This window comes from Coregonus clupeaformis, unplaced genomic scaffold (assembly GCF_020615455.1).
Source record: "Coregonus clupeaformis isolate EN_2021a unplaced genomic scaffold, ASM2061545v1 scaf0868, whole genome shotgun sequence".
In the NCBI taxonomy this organism is placed as follows: Eukaryota; Metazoa; Chordata; class Actinopteri; order Salmoniformes; family Salmonidae; genus Coregonus; species Coregonus clupeaformis.
Window position 1 is genome coordinate 90,786 of NW_025534322.1, and position 18,040 is coordinate 108,825.

Sequence of the window (18,040 nt, forward strand, 5' to 3'; positions counted from 1 at the left end):
TTTTTTGTCTTATTTCTTGTTCGTTTCACCCCCAAAAATATTTTGCATCTTCAAAGTGGTAGGCATGTTGTGTAAATCAAATGATACAAACCCCAAAAAAATCCATTTTAATTCCAGGATAGGAAAAATGCCAAGGGGGATGAATACTTTCGCAAGCCACTGTAGATGATATATCCTTGTATTGCTACTGCTGTATCATCAAATGAATTATCTAAGTGAGTCTCAGAAATGGCTAATATATTATTCTTTTCTGATGTTAGCAAGTTATTGATTTCATGAATCTTATTTCTAAGGCTACATATATTAATATAGCCTATTTTCATTCCTTTCCTGGGTAGTTTATCAGAGATAGACATAATATAGAAAAGATCAAACAAAGCAAGAGAAAAAAATACATTAATCAGTTGGTGTGTGTAAGTGTGTGTGTAAGTGTGTGTGCTGCGGGGTTGAAGATAATTTCCTATTGAGCCGACTTATGCAGTTCTTCCCTTGAATGCCAATGCAAGAACATTGCCTTTACATTTCAATCGCGCTGTAAAGCGGAACTTCCACTATACAGATTGAATCGAGCCCTAACTGAAAAAGACAAGTTGAAGTAGAAAAACAAAATGTATTTATTCATTATTATAATTCAGAATTGTATTTTTATTACTCACGCATTGCCAAGCAGCTGGCCAAGAACACTTTGACAAACAGGATTTAGAACATTCTGCAAAATGGAGGCATCAATACTTAAGACCTTTCATTTCACTCCATTTAACTCTCAGTCCATTTCACTTCAAATGGTAAAACTTTATTATTTTTACCTGGTGTTTATATTATTTCACAAAAACAACTAAGGCATTTTACCTGTCAGGTCAACCCCTGTTTCCTGTGGGGAATAAAATAAAATAAACATTTGAATTGTAAAATGTGACTTTACAAACTACAAACCGCACTTGAACGTGAAATGTTATAAAACATCTTTAAAAAGTTGAACCTACTCTTGTTTCCTACAATCACTCCTGCAGTGCTAAGCTACTGAAAAATTGATGTCCGATCATTGAATGTAAATTTAGAGGCAGTAGGGCCAAAATGTTTATTTCTTTACAGTCTAAGACGATGGGTGGGGGTGCTAAGCTGACTTATGGAATTGTTTAAAGATGGTCATACTATGGATCTTTTAGATATTTGATTTAGAAATTTAGGACCCCTTTAGGTATCCCCCCAAAATATTTGTACATTATTTGATAGAATATTGATGTTGGCTGCTAAAGCCCATAGAAATGCATTGAATAACACATAAAAAAATGGCAAAAAGGACAGTCAAAAAATAAATAATAAGAATCAAGGTTTTGAAGTGTCTGTCCTAAATCTAGGAGATATAAAAAATCGTAGGAAATAAATATATACACATATTTAACCCCTTTTCTGGGTAGGCACAAATCTTCCTTCATACTGTACTTTTTTAAAAACCGGAACCGGTTACCTTCAGATGAGTCCCGTGACAGTTGTGGTGTTATAGAGCAAAACAGAGAACACCACCGTGTTCGTGAGAATCTCCCTTTTCCAGAAGCGGGTCCCATTAGTTTGTAGACCAAACGGTTCGGACTCTACCAAACAGAAGTTGGCACATCGATGGTACCGACTTCAGACGAGTCTCATGCCACTTGTGGGGGCCGTAGAGAAAAACGGAGACCACCATCGTGTTCATGAGTCTCATCTTTCAATAGAGTGGTCATAATACTTTTGCGAGAAGACCGATGTTTGGGATGTCTCATGGTCTGACAAACACAACTCTGCCACTTTTCACCGCAGATGCAGAAGTGCTATATCAGCGGAAGTGGTGGATTGAGACGCATCCAATGCAAATAATATCTCTATCTTAAACTGACAGATTTTGATGTTTTATTTATTTATTTTGCTACTTAGATGGATGCACCGGTGCATCAATCGACTCTAGGGGGATATTATACAGCCAATTACCAAGAGATGATGATATTAACATGTTATAATTTCTTACTATCCTGTGCTTTGTGACATACAACTACAATGGTCAAATGTCACTATTTTGACATATTCTAATGCAGGGCTCCCAGACCAGTATCACGCGTTACAATTGCACATTTTCTATTTAGTTAGTTGTGTACTTACCCACAGCTTGAGATCTGTGTGAAAACATGTGAGAGCTTCTCATCTCTCTGTCAGGTCCTTCTAGTGTACTGCTTCCTCTTAGAACTCCTGCATTTCTATATGCTGAACATATCATTAGCTTGTTTTCTAATTGGTCAACGCTACTTTGAGAAGGGGGTGTCAAGGAAATACATGTATTTAGAGGATGTTCTTTCCTCTTAATTGTTACAATATAACTATTTGAAATATTAATTTAAAAAGGTTACACTCTAAACAAAAGAACAATTACATAAATATACCAAAATCAGATGAATTTGAAATATATTGTTTAAATATTATTATTTGTTATGACGATTTTCTCTGGTTTCGAGTACTTCAGGATGTAAGAGAATAGTTGAACACTTAGATGGAGAGTTGATTCATAGTTATTTAATATTTACAGTACAGATTCGTATGACAAGCGGTACGGGCATAGCCTATTGTCATCCGAATGACTTACATAGAAAACCTCTCAGTTTATATAATGCTTTCCGAGCTACTTCCATCCAACAGTTGCCAACCATTATTGAGTGTCACTCATCTCCTACAATAGGATCCCCCTACATGGTATCGTGTGGCACCCTAGCCAGGATATTCCATCACGTACTCCTTCTAAGATTAGAACAAGTGGCCCCCAAGCTATCTTGGCACGCAGACCTTCTGGCACCCACCAGTGACATAAATAACACATGGTGTGTCCTTATCCTCTCTCCCACATACAGCTCATGAGTTTAAAGACATGAACAAATACTGTATAAAAAGACGTTATATCATTATTTTTACCTGTATTTGACCAAATTAGATAAAATATTTTTTTTTTATAAAAGAAAAACGTTCAAAACAGACCTGGCCAAAATAGCAGCACATAAAGTTTCATAAAAAATACACACTGACAACATAAAAACACAAAACACAACAATATAAAAACATAAATGTCGAGATCGTTACAGGAAGACTCGTGGAACCAAGGCGCAGCGTGATAAGCGTACATCTTTATTGATACACAACACACGAACAAAACAACAAAACGAAACGAACGAGTCCTATATCGACATAACCTGAAAGGGCGCTCAGCAAGGAAGAAGACACTGCTCCAAAACCGCCATGAAAAAGCCAGACTACGGTTTGGAACTGCACATGGGGACAAAGATCCTACTTTTTGGAGAAATGTCCTCTGGTCTGATGAAACAGAAATAGAACTGTTTGGCCATAATGACCATCGTTATGTTTGGAGGAAAACGGGTGGCTTGCAAGCCGAAGAACGACATCCCAACCGTGAAGCACGGGGGTGGAAGCATCATGCTGTGGGGGTGCTTTGCTGCAGGAGGGACTGGTGCACTTCACAAAATAGATGGCATCATGAGGAAGGAAAATTATGTGGATATATTGAAGCAACATCTCAAGACATCAGTCAGGAAGTTAAAGCTTGGTCGCAAATGGGTCTTCCAAATGGACAATGACCCCAAGCATACTTCCAAAGTTGTGGCAAAATGGCTTAAGGACAACAAAGTCAAGGTATTGGAGTGGCCATCACAAAGCCCTGACCTCAACCCTATGGAACATTTGTGGGCAGAACTGAAAAAGCGTGTGCGAGCAAGGAGGCCTACAAACCTGTCTCAGTTACACCAGCTCTGTCAGGAGGAATTAACCAATATTCACCCAACTTATTGTGGGAAGCTTGTGGAAGACTACCCGAAATGTTTGACCCAAGTTAAACAATTGAAAGGCAATGCTACCAAATACTAATTGAGTGTATGTAAACTTCTGACCCACTGGGAATGTGATGAAAGAAATAAAAGCTGAAATAAATCATTCTCTCTACTATTATTGTGACATTTCACATTCTTAAAATAAAGTGGGGATCCTAACTGACCTAAGACAGGGAATTTTTACTAGGATTAAATGTCAGGAATTGTGATAAACAGAGTTTGAATGTATTTGGCTAATCCACATTCCATTCTTTTCCGCAGGCAGGCAGGCTGTGGGAAACCATTCTGATCATCAGTTTCTGTTTCTCTTGCCAGACAGGATATATTTATATCACCGCACACAGGTGTGTTATAGAGTTATGAAACATTCACATTAAATGTTAGAGAATAGCAGAAACTTGCTGTCATCTGTCAATTATTCAACCGGTATTGTGACCCAGTCAATTGTGGACCTATGGTCATTTATAACCGTGTTTGACTGTTTCTGTCTGCCTCTTGTACACCTGTCTTTAGAAGAAAACATGCGAGACATCATTTGCTTATCAGGAAAGGATTGAGGAAGTAATGGCAATGCCTCGTACATGTGTTGTTATAGCGACCAACCAGGTGAAATTCCATTATATGTCTTCTTCTTGATTGATGACTAGATAATGTGTTGTCAGACACTGAATTACATGTTTTTCTTGGCACTGGTTGGCGAACAAGTGTAACTGAGGATGGCTAAGATAATCCTGGCAAAAGAGGTCAAACCATTACATGGTTTATGTAAGACAGTTTAAAATATTGTTTTGGGAATCTTGTAGGTACTATACATCTACAGATAGGAGAGCTTACGAGGCAGGCTACAATAGTACATAGGATTCCTTTAAGAATATACATAAGTGGAGTATAATCATAACTCACTCTCATCTCAAATGGAAGAGCGGCTACAGACTCACCATCAGAGTCGACTCACAAGACTTAAGGTGACTATTTTATTTTTCATATTCTAACATTACACACATACACTCACCCGTTCATGAAAATGGATCGCTCCTACAGACAGCTCACCCTGTTGTACTGCGCCACTATTTGTCTGTTTGTAGCCCGCCTGTTAGCTTGCAAGATTCTTGCCATTCTCCTTCGACCTCTCTCATCAACAAGCTGTTTTCGCCCACAGGACAGCCGCTGACTGGATGTTTTTTGTTTGTTGCACCATTCTTGGTAAACCCTAGACACTGTCGTGCATGAAAAGCCCTGGATCCGGCGTGCCTGGCACCGACGATCATACCAAGCTCAAAGTCGCTTAGGTCACTTGTTTCGCCCATTCTAATGTTCAATTGAACAGTAACTGAATGCCTCGATGCCTGTCTGCCTGCTTGATATAGCAAGCCATGGCCACGTGACTCGCAGAAGGGATCTCGGAACATGCAACTTGTTGATTCTTGTCATGTATGGGCTATTGCATCAGACGACCACATTGGGTTCCACTCCTATCAGCTAAAAACAAGAAGAAACTGCTCCAGTGGGCACACAATCACCATCACTGGACAATTGAGGAGTGGAAAATTATTGGCAGCTCCGAAAAATCCAGATTCCTGTTGTGTCATGCTGATGGCAGAGTCAGGGTATGGCGTAAGCAGCATGAGTCCATGGACCCATCCTGCATTTTGTCAATGGTACAGGCTGGTAGTGGTGGTGTACCCAGTGGCGGCTCCTGAAAAATTCTCAGGAGGGGCAATTTTTCTGATGATTTAGGTGACCTACACACATTTTAAAAAAGATATGTCCAGCAACAACATGAAGACAGGGGGCAGCATATAAGTCAATACCAGAAGCATTTATTGACTGATCTCAAAAGTGTTGGCTTACCAGGGTTGGTGGAGCCCTCAGTTTCATCTTTGCCTCGCAAAGCTAACTCAAACACTCCGCAAAACTTCACACACTGGATTAGCCGGCTGAGGATGTGGCGGTTCTTGCTAATGTCGTAGTAAATATATTTGTTATAGTGAATATGGAATATGATATGTTGAGTAAAATGTTGTGCTAAGATCTATTTAGGTCAGGAGCTGGTTATAAGTTCTGTTCCTATCCAATAACAATGGACAAAAGGGTCCTATCTTGTCAGCCTTGTCAGCAGGTGGCCAAGGACAACACCCACGCCATAGGCCTCTCAGTTCTTCCAACTCACGAGTTCTTGCTCTGAGGACACACACACACACAAACACACACACACACACATCATCACTGTTAAACACACACACACACACACACACACACACACATCATCACTGTTAAACACACACACACACACACACACACAAAAATCCCCTCTCTTAGGCTGAACATTTGAAGACAGAGAACCCGACTCAGAGCCAATGCAACAGTGACAGTAGCCTGGAGGGGACCTCGCCCAACTCATCAGGACCAATCAGAAGATCAGAACTACTAGATTCAACCTACTTCATTTATTGCATAAAATGTCTGCACACAATGTTTCGGGGCTCTCTTCAGATAATAATAATAATAATAATAAGCCATTTAGCAGACGCTTTTATCCAAAGCGACTTACAGTCATGCGTGCATACATTTTTGTGTATGGGTGGTCCCGGGGATCGAACCCACTACCTTGGCGTTACAAGCACCATGCTCTACCAGCTGAGCTACAGAAAGTGGATACTCATGGATGCGCATCGCAATTGTAAAATGTCAACACAATTGGAGACACCACGTCATTTTTGGAGACATGTTATTGACAGTAAACTATTGTAGATGCGACTGCTAACTAAATAAAACATTTTAGCTGGCTAGCTAATCATCTTAGCTAAATGTGGGGCAAACAATTCAGTTATTTACCGTTCATTTGAGGGATTGGGGTGAAAGAAATCGAGTTACATAGTGATACTTTACGATATACTGTATTGACAATATCGCAATATTTTAGCGCTAGTTGGCTGTACCTGCACCAAAACACCATTATTGTTCCTTCATAGCTTGTTCTCAATCTTTTCACATTGGGAGCCAATTTGTTTTCAGCACTTTTATTTCCATGACTGATCAAAACTCGTTCTCATGGCTTTCTGATCCCTCTGCAACAGACATATGGTGCGCAATAAAATCACAGTATCGAATCGCAATACGTATAGAATCATGAGACTCGCAATGCTGATGCATATATCTTATCGTGAGGTTCCTGGCAATTCCCAGCCCAAGTTCATTTGCCACAACAAATCTCTTCGCTAGCAAACGCGATGTCTTCTCCAAAACGGCAATGTGTCTCCAGCAATGTTTACTTTTTTGACGTTCTATGGCATCTCCACTTTCCAAGCATATATGACCACATGTAATATTTTGGTAAGTGATGCAAATAGTGAACTATGTAGGGCCAGGATGTAAAATATATGTAGCTGCAGCAATTTCTCTTATCTGATATGGTAAGTAATGGGGCTTAATTTATAGCTCCCTAAGAGTTTGACGAACGGGTCCGTGAACGCGATTCCAGATATCTTTACCTCTGAATAAACTGCCTTTATTATACCATATCCACCCTGTCCAAAGTCTCTACTTGGTCTCAGTTCTCCAGTAAACTTGTGATTATCAACACTAACCTCATCGTTGTGGCGGCGGACAGCTAGCCTGTATCCCTCATCCAGTTGAGTGAGTGGCAATGTCTTTTTTCGTTCGTACCAATTTTTGGAAAATCCTCGGGTGTAGGACTTTCCGCCTTTAGTAGAAACCTGTTGAATTATTAAATTTGGTCTGGGAGGTCCTAATTGTTTCGTTGCCAATTTATCTTCATTTGTTCGCCGACAAAAAGGAACTTCTTTCAAACAATCCGCTCTTTTCTCAGTTACGTTCATGGTTACGTAACGTATGACGAAAGCGCGTAAATGCAAGCCCACAGACACCCATTGAGATTGTATTGAAGGCTCTGAAATTTGAAAAAAATAGATTTTACATGGGAGTCTATGACAGACTTCTGGGCGATTTTCAACCTGACTGAAATCGCCCCAAAAGGGGGGGGAGCCATTTGAAGCACGACTTTAGCCTGATTCGACATTTAGTGGCAGTGTGGCACTGTGGCAGATCAGACGTATAGATTACAACACTGATAACTACTGTTGCCGTGATATAATTGATTAGAAAAAAAATCCCTTCCTTTTCCCGTTTGGCAGTGCGTCGCCCATATCGCCCTATTGAACAGGCCGCCCCTGGGTGTACCGCCATCCAACCTGCAGAAACTGTGTGTCACCATCGCGTCATCATGGACCAACATCCCTCACGAACATTTACAACTTGTAGAATCCATGCCCCAAAGAATTCAGGCTGTTGTGGAGGCAAATGGGGGTCCAACCTGGGAGGAGATGGGGGTACCTAATAACCTGTCCGATGAGTTTATAATTAGTTAATAATATGCATAATGGTATGCATTGATGCTGTTTTCTTGTTATGACAACATATCTGTCCTATATTGGAATGCAGAATTGTATCTGAACACATTAACTCTTTTCCAGAATAAAGCATTCAGCGACAGAATGATCTCGCTTGTGATTCTCTGCATGCAGTTGGCCACATTATGGGCTCAATTGTCCTGCTAGCAGAGCTGATTCATCAAACCTATCAACACACAACTGTCTATATTCTCCATAAAATAATGCACCATACATAGTCTTATTAGAAGAGGGCTATCCAACCCTATTCCTGGAGAGCTACCATCCTGTAGGTTTTTATTCTAACCCTAATCTAGCACACCTGATTCTAACAGTTCACTGGTTTATAAGATGGATCAGGTTAGTTACAACTGGGGCAAATATACAGTACAGGAGGGTAGCTCTCCAGAAACAGGGTTGGAGTGAAAACCTACAGGAGGGTCTCTCCAGGAACAGGGTTGGAGTTAAAACCTACAGGAGGGTATCTCTCCAGGAACAGGGTTGGAGAGAAAACCTTCAGGAGGGTAGCTCTCCAGGAACAGGATCGGAGAGCCCTGGTGTAAACCTACAAGAGGGTAGCTCTCCAGGAACAGGACTGGAGAGCCCTGGTGTAAACCTACAGGAGGGTAGCTCACCAGGAAAAGGGTTGGAAAACCCTGGTGTAAACAGGAGGATACCTCTAAAGGAACAGGGATGGAGAGCCCTGCATTAGAATATGTCAAAATAGTGACAATGCAGTTGTATGTCACAAAGCACAGGAATATATCACTGATAATGATGATAGTAAGAAATTATCTTCACAGCCCAAAGCCAGTACAACTCTTACTTGGCTGCTGCAGGCCGGGAGAGTGGAAATCCTTACTGGTCTGAGGGACAGAAGCGTTTCATGGCTGTCAGGGTGTGGGAGATCTAGAACAGCTACATCACTGTGTAATGATTATCAGTGTTCATCACAAACATGCCATACTGTAGATACATGTTACAATGGGTCTTACTAAGATGTTCAGAAATAAACTAATTCCCCCTCCTCCTCTTCCTCTTCCTCTTCACCCTCCTCCTTCCTTCTCCTTCCTCCTCCTCCCCCGCCTACTCCACCTGGTCCTCCTCAGTTTCCAGTTAATGTATGGTTAAGCCTGGAACCGTGTTTATGGCCGCAAATATGCCAACGGGGAGGAAGAGATGGAGCTGTTTGATGGAGAGGCCATCTTCCAGATGTCTGGAAAGTTCCATAGCAGCAACTACGTCCGCCAGGTGTTCTTTGCTACCAGTAGAGGGCGCTTCCTCCAGGCTGGAACCCCACACTGAAAATCCTTCAACTTCTACCCCACCCACAGTGACAGTGAGCTGCTGCTGCTCAGCGGATGCTTCGATGGCAACGGCATCACCTCCATGGAGGCCCACTGGGGAATGGTGCAGGATCCATACCAAACCATGCAGGGCCACGGAAACAACACTACTTCTTAACCTTTTGGTTCAATGATGTTGAATAAATGTTATGAAGGTTTTTATGAATTATGCTGCAATACTCATACATTATGTGATGGCTGGTTTCATAAACGTGTATTGAATACCTAATAATATGTAAGACCCCTTCAAATAAAATATTACCAATGGCAAAGTCTAAGTATTCAAATACTTCTCTGTTGTCATGAGAGCATCAGGAACTACTGCATTTCTCCATCTTCCACGTCAATGGAAATGTCTGTTTTTTAGAGGAAACTTCACTGGTACAGTAGATGGGTTGGGCTAAAACCTCAAATCAGCTTGTTTCCCTATGATTAAACAGCTGATTGCTGCTTTACCGAGGAGCAGTTTTACTTACTATAGTTGTGTGATATTTGGTTGTCTCACCTAGCTACCTTAAGATGAATGCACTAACTGTTAGTCGCTCTGGATAAGACTATGTTTGTGTTGTAACAGACTGCAGCAAACTTCAGACAATAATGGAGACAGAACATTTAGAATCTCATGTAGCCCTCTAGAATGAAACTGAAATACCTGTACTGAAACACATCTTCTACAATAAAATAGGTATTTGAGCCAATGAACTAACTACCCTATTAATGACCCGATCCACATGTAGTCACAACTAAAGATGGCAAGACTGACTGATTCTAAAATATAATAATAAAAATTCTAATAACATTTTTCCTGTGTACTTACATTGTCCAGCAGACAAATGAAAACTATTGCATACAATCACATGACTGTATCTTGCTCTCTGTGCCTAATGCCTGTACAGAGCTGGGTAAAACAGTGTCCAGTTGTCTGGCCCTTCCACTTGGAATTAGCTACAATAGGACTTTAAATTACAGGACCTCGTCTCTTTGAATGACTTTAAAACTAGGGTAAAAACTATGGTGAACAATGACGTGGGGGGGGGGGATGACCCCTACCTGTAGATGCACTACACCCCTCCAAAGCATCTTGTCTGCTCAATGTGTATATTGATTGTCACGCCCTGGCTCTGGGGACTCTTAAATGTTGAGCCAGGGTGTGGATTTTTCAATGTTTAGTTTTCTATGTTTTTTGTTCTAGATCGTTTAGATCTATGTTGGCCAGGGTGGTTCCTAATCAGAGGCAGCTGTAGCTCGTTGGCTCTGATTGGGGACCATACTTAGGCAGCCTGTTGGCACCAGTTAGTTTGTGGGATCTTGATCCGTAAAGGTTTGGTGTGTGTAACCTCAGGACTTCACGTATCGTTTCGTTTTGTTGTTTTGTTCGTGTGTTGTGTATCAATAAAGATGTACGCTTATCACGCTGCGCCTTGGTTCCACGAGTCTTCCTGTAACGATCTCGACATTTATGTTTTTATATTGTTGTGTTTTGTGTTTTTATGTTGTCAGTGTGTCTTTTTTATGAAACTTTATGTGCTGCTATTTTGGCCAGGTCTGTTTTGAACGTTTTTATTTTAATAAAAAAATATATTTTATCTAATTTGGTCAAATACAGGTAAAAATAATGATATAACGTCTTTATACAGTATTTGTTAATGTCTTTAAACTCATGAGCTGTATGTGGGAGAGATGATAAGGACACACCATGTGTTATTTATTCACTGGTGGGTGCAGAGAGAAATTTTTTATACAGATTTAATTTAAACTCATGAGCTGTATGTGGGAGAGATGATAAGGACACACCATGTGTTATTTATGTCACTGGTGGGTGCCAGAAGGTCTGCGTGTCAAGATAGCTTGGGGGCCACTTGTGCTAATCTTAGAAGGAGTACGTGATGGAATATCCTGGCTAGGGTGCCACACGATACCATGTAGGGGGATCCTATTGTAGGAGATGAGTGACACTCAATAATGGTTGGCAACTGTTGGATGGAAGTAGCTCGGAAAGCATTATATAAACTGAGAGGTTTTCTATGTAAGTCATTCGGATGACAATAGGCTATGCCCGTACCGCTTGTCATACGAATCTGTACTGTAAATATTAAATAACTATGAATCAACTCTCCATCTAAGTGTTCAACTATTCTCTTACATCCTGAAGTACTCGAAACCAGAGAAACTCGTCATAACAAATAATAATATTTAAACAATATATTTCAAATTCATCTGATTTTGGTATATTTATGTATTGTTCTTTTGTTTAGAGTGTAACCTTTTTAAATTAAAAATTCAAATAGTTATATTGTAACAATTAAGAGGAAAGAACATCCTCTAAATACATGTATTTCCTTGACACCCCTTCTCAAAGTAGCGTTGACCAATTAGAAAACAAGCTAATGATATGTTCAGCATATAGAAATGCAGGAGTTCTAAGAGGAAGCAGTACACTAGAAGGACCTGACAGAGAGATGAGAAGCTCTCACATGTTTTCACACAGATCTCAAGCTGTGGGTAAGTACACAACTAACTAAATAGAAAATGTGCAATTGTAACGCGTGATACTGGTCTGGGAGCCCTGCATTAGAATATGTCAAAATAGTGACATTTGACCATTGTAGTTGTATGTCACAAAGCACAGGATAGTAAGAAATTATAACATGTTAATATCATCATCTCTTGGTAATTGGCCATATAATATCCCCCTAGAGTCGATTGATGCACCGGTGCATCCATCTAAGTAGCAAAATAAATAAATAAAACATCAAAATCCGTCAGTTTAAGATAGAGATATTATTTGCATTGGATGCGTCTCAATCCACCACTTCCGCTGATATAGCACTTCCGCATCTGCGGTGAAAAGTGGCAGAGTTGTGTTTGTCAGACCATGAGACATCCCAAACATCGGTCTTCTCGCAAAAGTATTATGACCACTCTATTGAAAGATGAGACTCATGAACACGATGGTGGTCTCCGTTTTCCTCTACGGCCCCCACAAGTGGCATGAGACTCGTCTGAAGTCGGTACCATCGATGTGCCAACTTCTGTTTGGTAGAGTCCGAACCATTTGGTCTACAAACTAATGGGACCACACTGTGGAAAGGGGTGATTCTCACGAATACGATGGTGTTCTCCGTTTTGCTCTATAACACCACAACTGTCACAGGACTCATCTGAAGGTAACCGGTACCGGTTTAAAAAAAGAATGGAAGTACAGTATGAAGGTCGTTTTGTGCCTACCCAGAAAAGTGGTTAAATATGTGTATATATTTATTTCCTAAGATTTTTTATATCTCCTAGATTTAGGACAGACACTTCAAATCCTTGTTTCTTATTATTTATTTTTTGACTGTCCTTTTTGCCATTTCTGAATGTGTTATTCAATGCATTTCTATGGGCTTTAGCAGCCAAAATCAATATTCTATCAAATAATGTAAAAATATTTTTGGGAGATACCTAAAGGGGTCCTAAAATTCTAGTCAAATAGCTAAATTATTCATAGTATGACCATCTTAAAACAATTCCATTAATCAGCTTAGCACCCCCCACCAATCGTCTTAGACTCTAAAGAAATAAACATTTTGGCCCTATTTGTCATGACTACCTCCGAAGCTGCCTCTTCTCCTTGTTCAGATAGGCCTCGGCGTTCATCGTCACCGGCCTTCTAGCCACTGCCGCTCCTCATCTCATCATTCCATTTGTTTTGCCTTGTTTATTACACACCTGGTTCATATCCCCTAATCAGTATCTGTATATGTGGTCCCTCTGCCCCCTTGTCTTTGTGTGTGATTGTTTATTGTGGAGGTTAGTTTAGCTCGGTGAAGCTCCTAGTATTTTGTATCGCCGGGATATTCACCCGTGTGCCTTGTTGTTTCCCAGTGCGCCTGATTTACGCACAGGAGTGTTTGATGCATTGCTGCGTACCGCTGTGTTTTCGGAATAAACCCATTATTCTGTGATTTACCCTCCTGCACCTGACTCCTTCAAAATCACTCACCACAGAATCACACACCAAGACTTGGAGTCAGCAGGAGAAGAATACGTGCCTGGAGTCGTGGCGCGGGTCCGGGAGCATTCTACGATGCTAGCCAGCTTGGGAGAAGCGATGGATTGGGTTCTCCAGGTTGTCCAACGCCTGGAGAGGAGAGGACCCGACCCTTCGGGACCAGCTGAGTGACCAGATCCAGCCACCCACACCCCAGCACCCAAAGGGATTCATCTATCCCGACCGAGGGATTATGACGGGACAGCTTCCCACTGTCAGGGATTCTTCCTGCAGCTGGACCTCTACTTCTCAACCATCAGCCCTTCTATCGGAGCGGGAGAAGGTGTCCACCCTCGTCTCCTGCCTCTCGGGGAAAGCCCTGGAGTGGGCCAACGCGGTCTGGAGTGAAGGAGGAGCTGCATTGGACAACTATGGGGAGTTCGCTCACCTCTTCCGGGCAGTCTTCCATCACCCGCCCGAAGGTAGAGAAGCGGGCGAGCAGCTGGTCCACCTGAGGCAGGGGACGAGGACCTGGAGTTTTGTCCTCAGCGCCTGGGTCCGGGTGGATCGAGAGGGCCCTCATTGACAGCTTCCAGTGCAGCCTGCGAGAGGACATCTGAAGGGAGCTAGCCTGCCGGGATACCAAGTTCACTTTCGACCATCTGGTGGACATGGTCATCCATTTGGACAACTTGCTAGCTGCAAGAGGACGTCCTGGAAGGGGCCTGCCCGTTTCAACCCCCTCAACCTGGATTCAGCTCCGATGGAGCTGGGTGGTGCAGCGATCCGGGAGAACGGAGGACGACAGCTCCAGTGTGACTCTTGTGGCAGGAGAGGACATTCTGCTGCACGCTGTCGTCAGGGTTCTTCCGGGTCTGGAGGCAGCAGGCAGGGCACTCTTGCGTCACCCCAGGTAGCGCAAAACCACACTCGTTCATAGCCCTCTGCTGCGCACTGCACCATACACGTCACCATCCCTGATTACACAGTAGTTTCCCAGTGTAAGGCGCTGGTTGATTCAGGCGCAGCTGGGAACTTTATGGACAGGTTGTTAGCTCATAGTCTAGGTATTACGTTGGTTCCCCTATCCATTCCACTACCCATCAAAGCACTTGACAGTCGACCATTAGGGTCAGGGTTCGTTAGGGAAGTTACAGCACCAGTCACGATGGTTACGCACGAGACCCACTCCTCAAGTTTCTTTTTTGTGAAGAAGAAAGACGGAGGTCTGCGCCCTTACATTGATTACCGAGCACTTAACAAGGGGACAATTCGTTATAGTTATCCTCTACTCCTCTTTCCATCTGGAATCGAGTCAATGCATGGGGCGCGCTTCTTCACAAAATTAGATCTCCGGAGTGTGTACAACCTGGTGGGTGTCCGAGAGGGGGACAAGTGAAAGACAGAATTCAGCACAACCACGGGGCATTACGAATACCTGGTGATGCCGTACGGTTTGATGAGTGTTTCGAGACATGCTTGGTCGCAGTGTGGTGGTCTACATCGATGACATTCTGGTGTATTCCGCTACGCGCGCTGAGCATGTGTCCCTGGTTCGCAAAGTGCTGGGCCAACTGATGGAGAATGACCTTAATGCCAAGGCAGAAACGTGTCTGTTTTTCCAGCAGTCCATCTCCTTCCTCGAATACCGCATCACCGCCTCAGGTGTGGAGATGGAGGGAGATCGCATTTCAGCAGTGTGTAATTCAGCAGGGTCTGGAAGGCGTTCATGGAACGTCTGGGGGTCTCGGTCAGCCTGACCCCTGGGTTTCACCCCAAGTCTAATGGGCAGGTGCAACGGGTGAATCAGGATGTGCGTAGGTTCCTGCAGTCCTACTGCCAGGACTGGCCGGGGGAGTGGTCGGTGTTCTTGCCAAGATATTTTGCTGTGACTCTTATGTGGATGATGAAAAAAAATATTTGTTGGTCTGATGTGATTAATAAGGAGCATCCAGATGCTGCACTTAATACATTTATGAAATTACTTCTTCAAATTATTGATAAACATGCACCTGTTAAGAAACATACTTTTAGAATTGTTAAGGCTCCATGGATTGATGAGGAATTGAAAAACTGTATGACTGAAAGAGATGGGGCAAAAGGAGTGGCTAATAAGTCTGGCTGCACATCTGACTGGTTGACTTACTGCAAATTGAGAAATTATGTGACTAAACTTAACAAGAAGAAATAAGAAACTGTATTATGAAGCCAAGATCAATGATATAAAGAATGATGGAAAAAAAACTTTGGGGTACTTTAAACGAAATTATGGGCAGAAACACAAATTCAAAACCATTTGATGTTGCCAATTGATTACTTTATTGGCAAATTATTACTTTATTGGCAAATGGGCAAACTTAGGCAGGAAATGCCAACAATGAACAGTGAGCCATCATACTCATGTATAAACAAAAAAAATAATGAAAGAAAAGCAAGTTTGAATTTTGTAATGTTAGTATGGGAGAGGTGGGAAAAGTATTGTTATCGATCAATAATGACAAACCTCCTGGCATTGACAACTTAGATGGAAAGCGACTGAGGATGGTAGCTGACTCTATAGCCACTCCTATCTGTCATATCTTTAATCTGAGCCAAGAGGAAAGTCTTTGTCCTCAGGCCTGGAGGGAAGCCAAAGTGGCGTGTGTTGTCGTTTGTGTAAATAGGGGCACTAACTTGTCCCAAAAAGTTCAATAGAATTCTATAGGAAAGCCGTCCATTCCTGGTGCTTTTCTCCACATGAATGTTTTAACAGTATCTAATATTTATTTTTGGGTGATCTCTGTTTTTTATGATAATTTTTTGTCTGCTGATAGTTGCTTCAGGTTTGTTGAGTCTAAGAAGGCTGTAGGATCAATCCAACCGTTGTTACATTCTGATTTATATAGATTTTCATAGAAGCTGTCACGTTATATAATGATAGAATACAGGCTTAGGAATAAGTAATAGGGTTTTTTATTTCTCCCCAACATAAGGTACGTCATGAAAAACGACAGGGACGAAGCCCAAAACAAACACTTATATATACAGTTGAAGTCGGAAGTTTACATACACTTAGGTTGGAGTCATTAAAACTTGTTGTTTTTCTACCACTCCACAAATGTCTTGTTAACAAACTATAGTTTTGGCAAGTCGGTTAGGACATCTACTTTGTGCATGACACAAGTAATTTTTCCAACAATTGTTTATTTCACTTATAATTCACTGTATCACAATTCCAGTGGGTCAGAAGTTTACATACACTAAGTTGACTGTGCCTTTAAACAGCTTGGAAAATTCCAGGAAATTATGTCATTACATTTTTACATTTTAGTCATTTAGAAGACGCTCTTATCCAGAGCGACTTACAGTTAGTTAGTGCATACATTTTTCATACTCTCATGTCATGGCTTTAGAAGCTTCTGATAGGCTAATTGACATCATTTTAGTCTATTGGAGGTGTATCTGTGGATGTATTTCAAGGCCTACCTTCAAACTCAGTGCCTCTGTGTTTGACATCATGGGAAAATCAAAAGAAATCAGCCAAGACCTCAGAATTTTTTTTGGTAGACCTCCACAAGTCTGGTTCATCCTTGGGAGCAATTTCCAAATGCCTGAAGGTACCACGTTCATCTGAACAAACAATAGTACACAATTATAAACACCATGGGACCACGCAGCCGCCATACCGCTCAGGAAGGAGACACGTTCTGTCTCCTAGAGATGAAGGTACTTTGGAGCAAAAAGTGCAAATCAATCCCAGAACAACAGCAAAGGACCTTGTGAAGATGCTGGAGGAAACAGGTACAAAAGTATCTATATCCACAGTAAAACAAGTCCTATATCGACATAACCTGAAAGGCCACTCAGCAAGGAAGAAGCCTGCTCTGTTTCTTAGGTTCCAGCTGAGATACGGCTACTACTACTACTACCTCAGGGTATTTCACTTTGTCATGTGTATACAAACTTTTATTTAATTTTCTCACTTTGTAGCTCCTACTGATATTTATCTGATTAATCTGCAGAAAATGAAATCAGATTGATTTCCTGTAGAAACATGTACAGGTTGCCAGTGATTTAATGAAGATGTGAGTATTGTAACAGACTGCAGAAAACGTCTGACAATAATAGAGACGAAAAATTGAGAATCTCATCTGCCCCGCTAGAATTAAATTGAAATACATGTACTGAAACAAATCTTCTACAATAAAATAGATATTTGAGCAAACCAATGAACTAACCACCCTATTAATGACCAGATCCACGTCCTTTTCAGCCTGTTTGAAGGGAAGAAGTTCCTCTTGGGGTAATAAAACAACTGAAGATTGGGAGACTGATTTTGAGCGATTTTCGTACACATTCATATGATTTTGGTATATTCTTTTAATCGTTTGGTTGTTAGATTGTATCTTTTTTTTTATCCCAATTTCAGATCATTCATTTGTTAATATTCAAAAGAAAGAACATCCTCTGAAT

The 18,040-nt window shown here is 41.5% G+C and overlaps 1 pseudogene; it reads right to left on the minus strand.

Annotated features, from left to right (window-relative positions):
* The window catches only part of LOC121543764, a 24,969-nt pseudogene extending 10,765 nt beyond the window's left edge, over positions 1-14,204 (minus strand).
* Between the last annotated feature and the right edge of the window lie 3,836 nt (positions 14,205-18,040).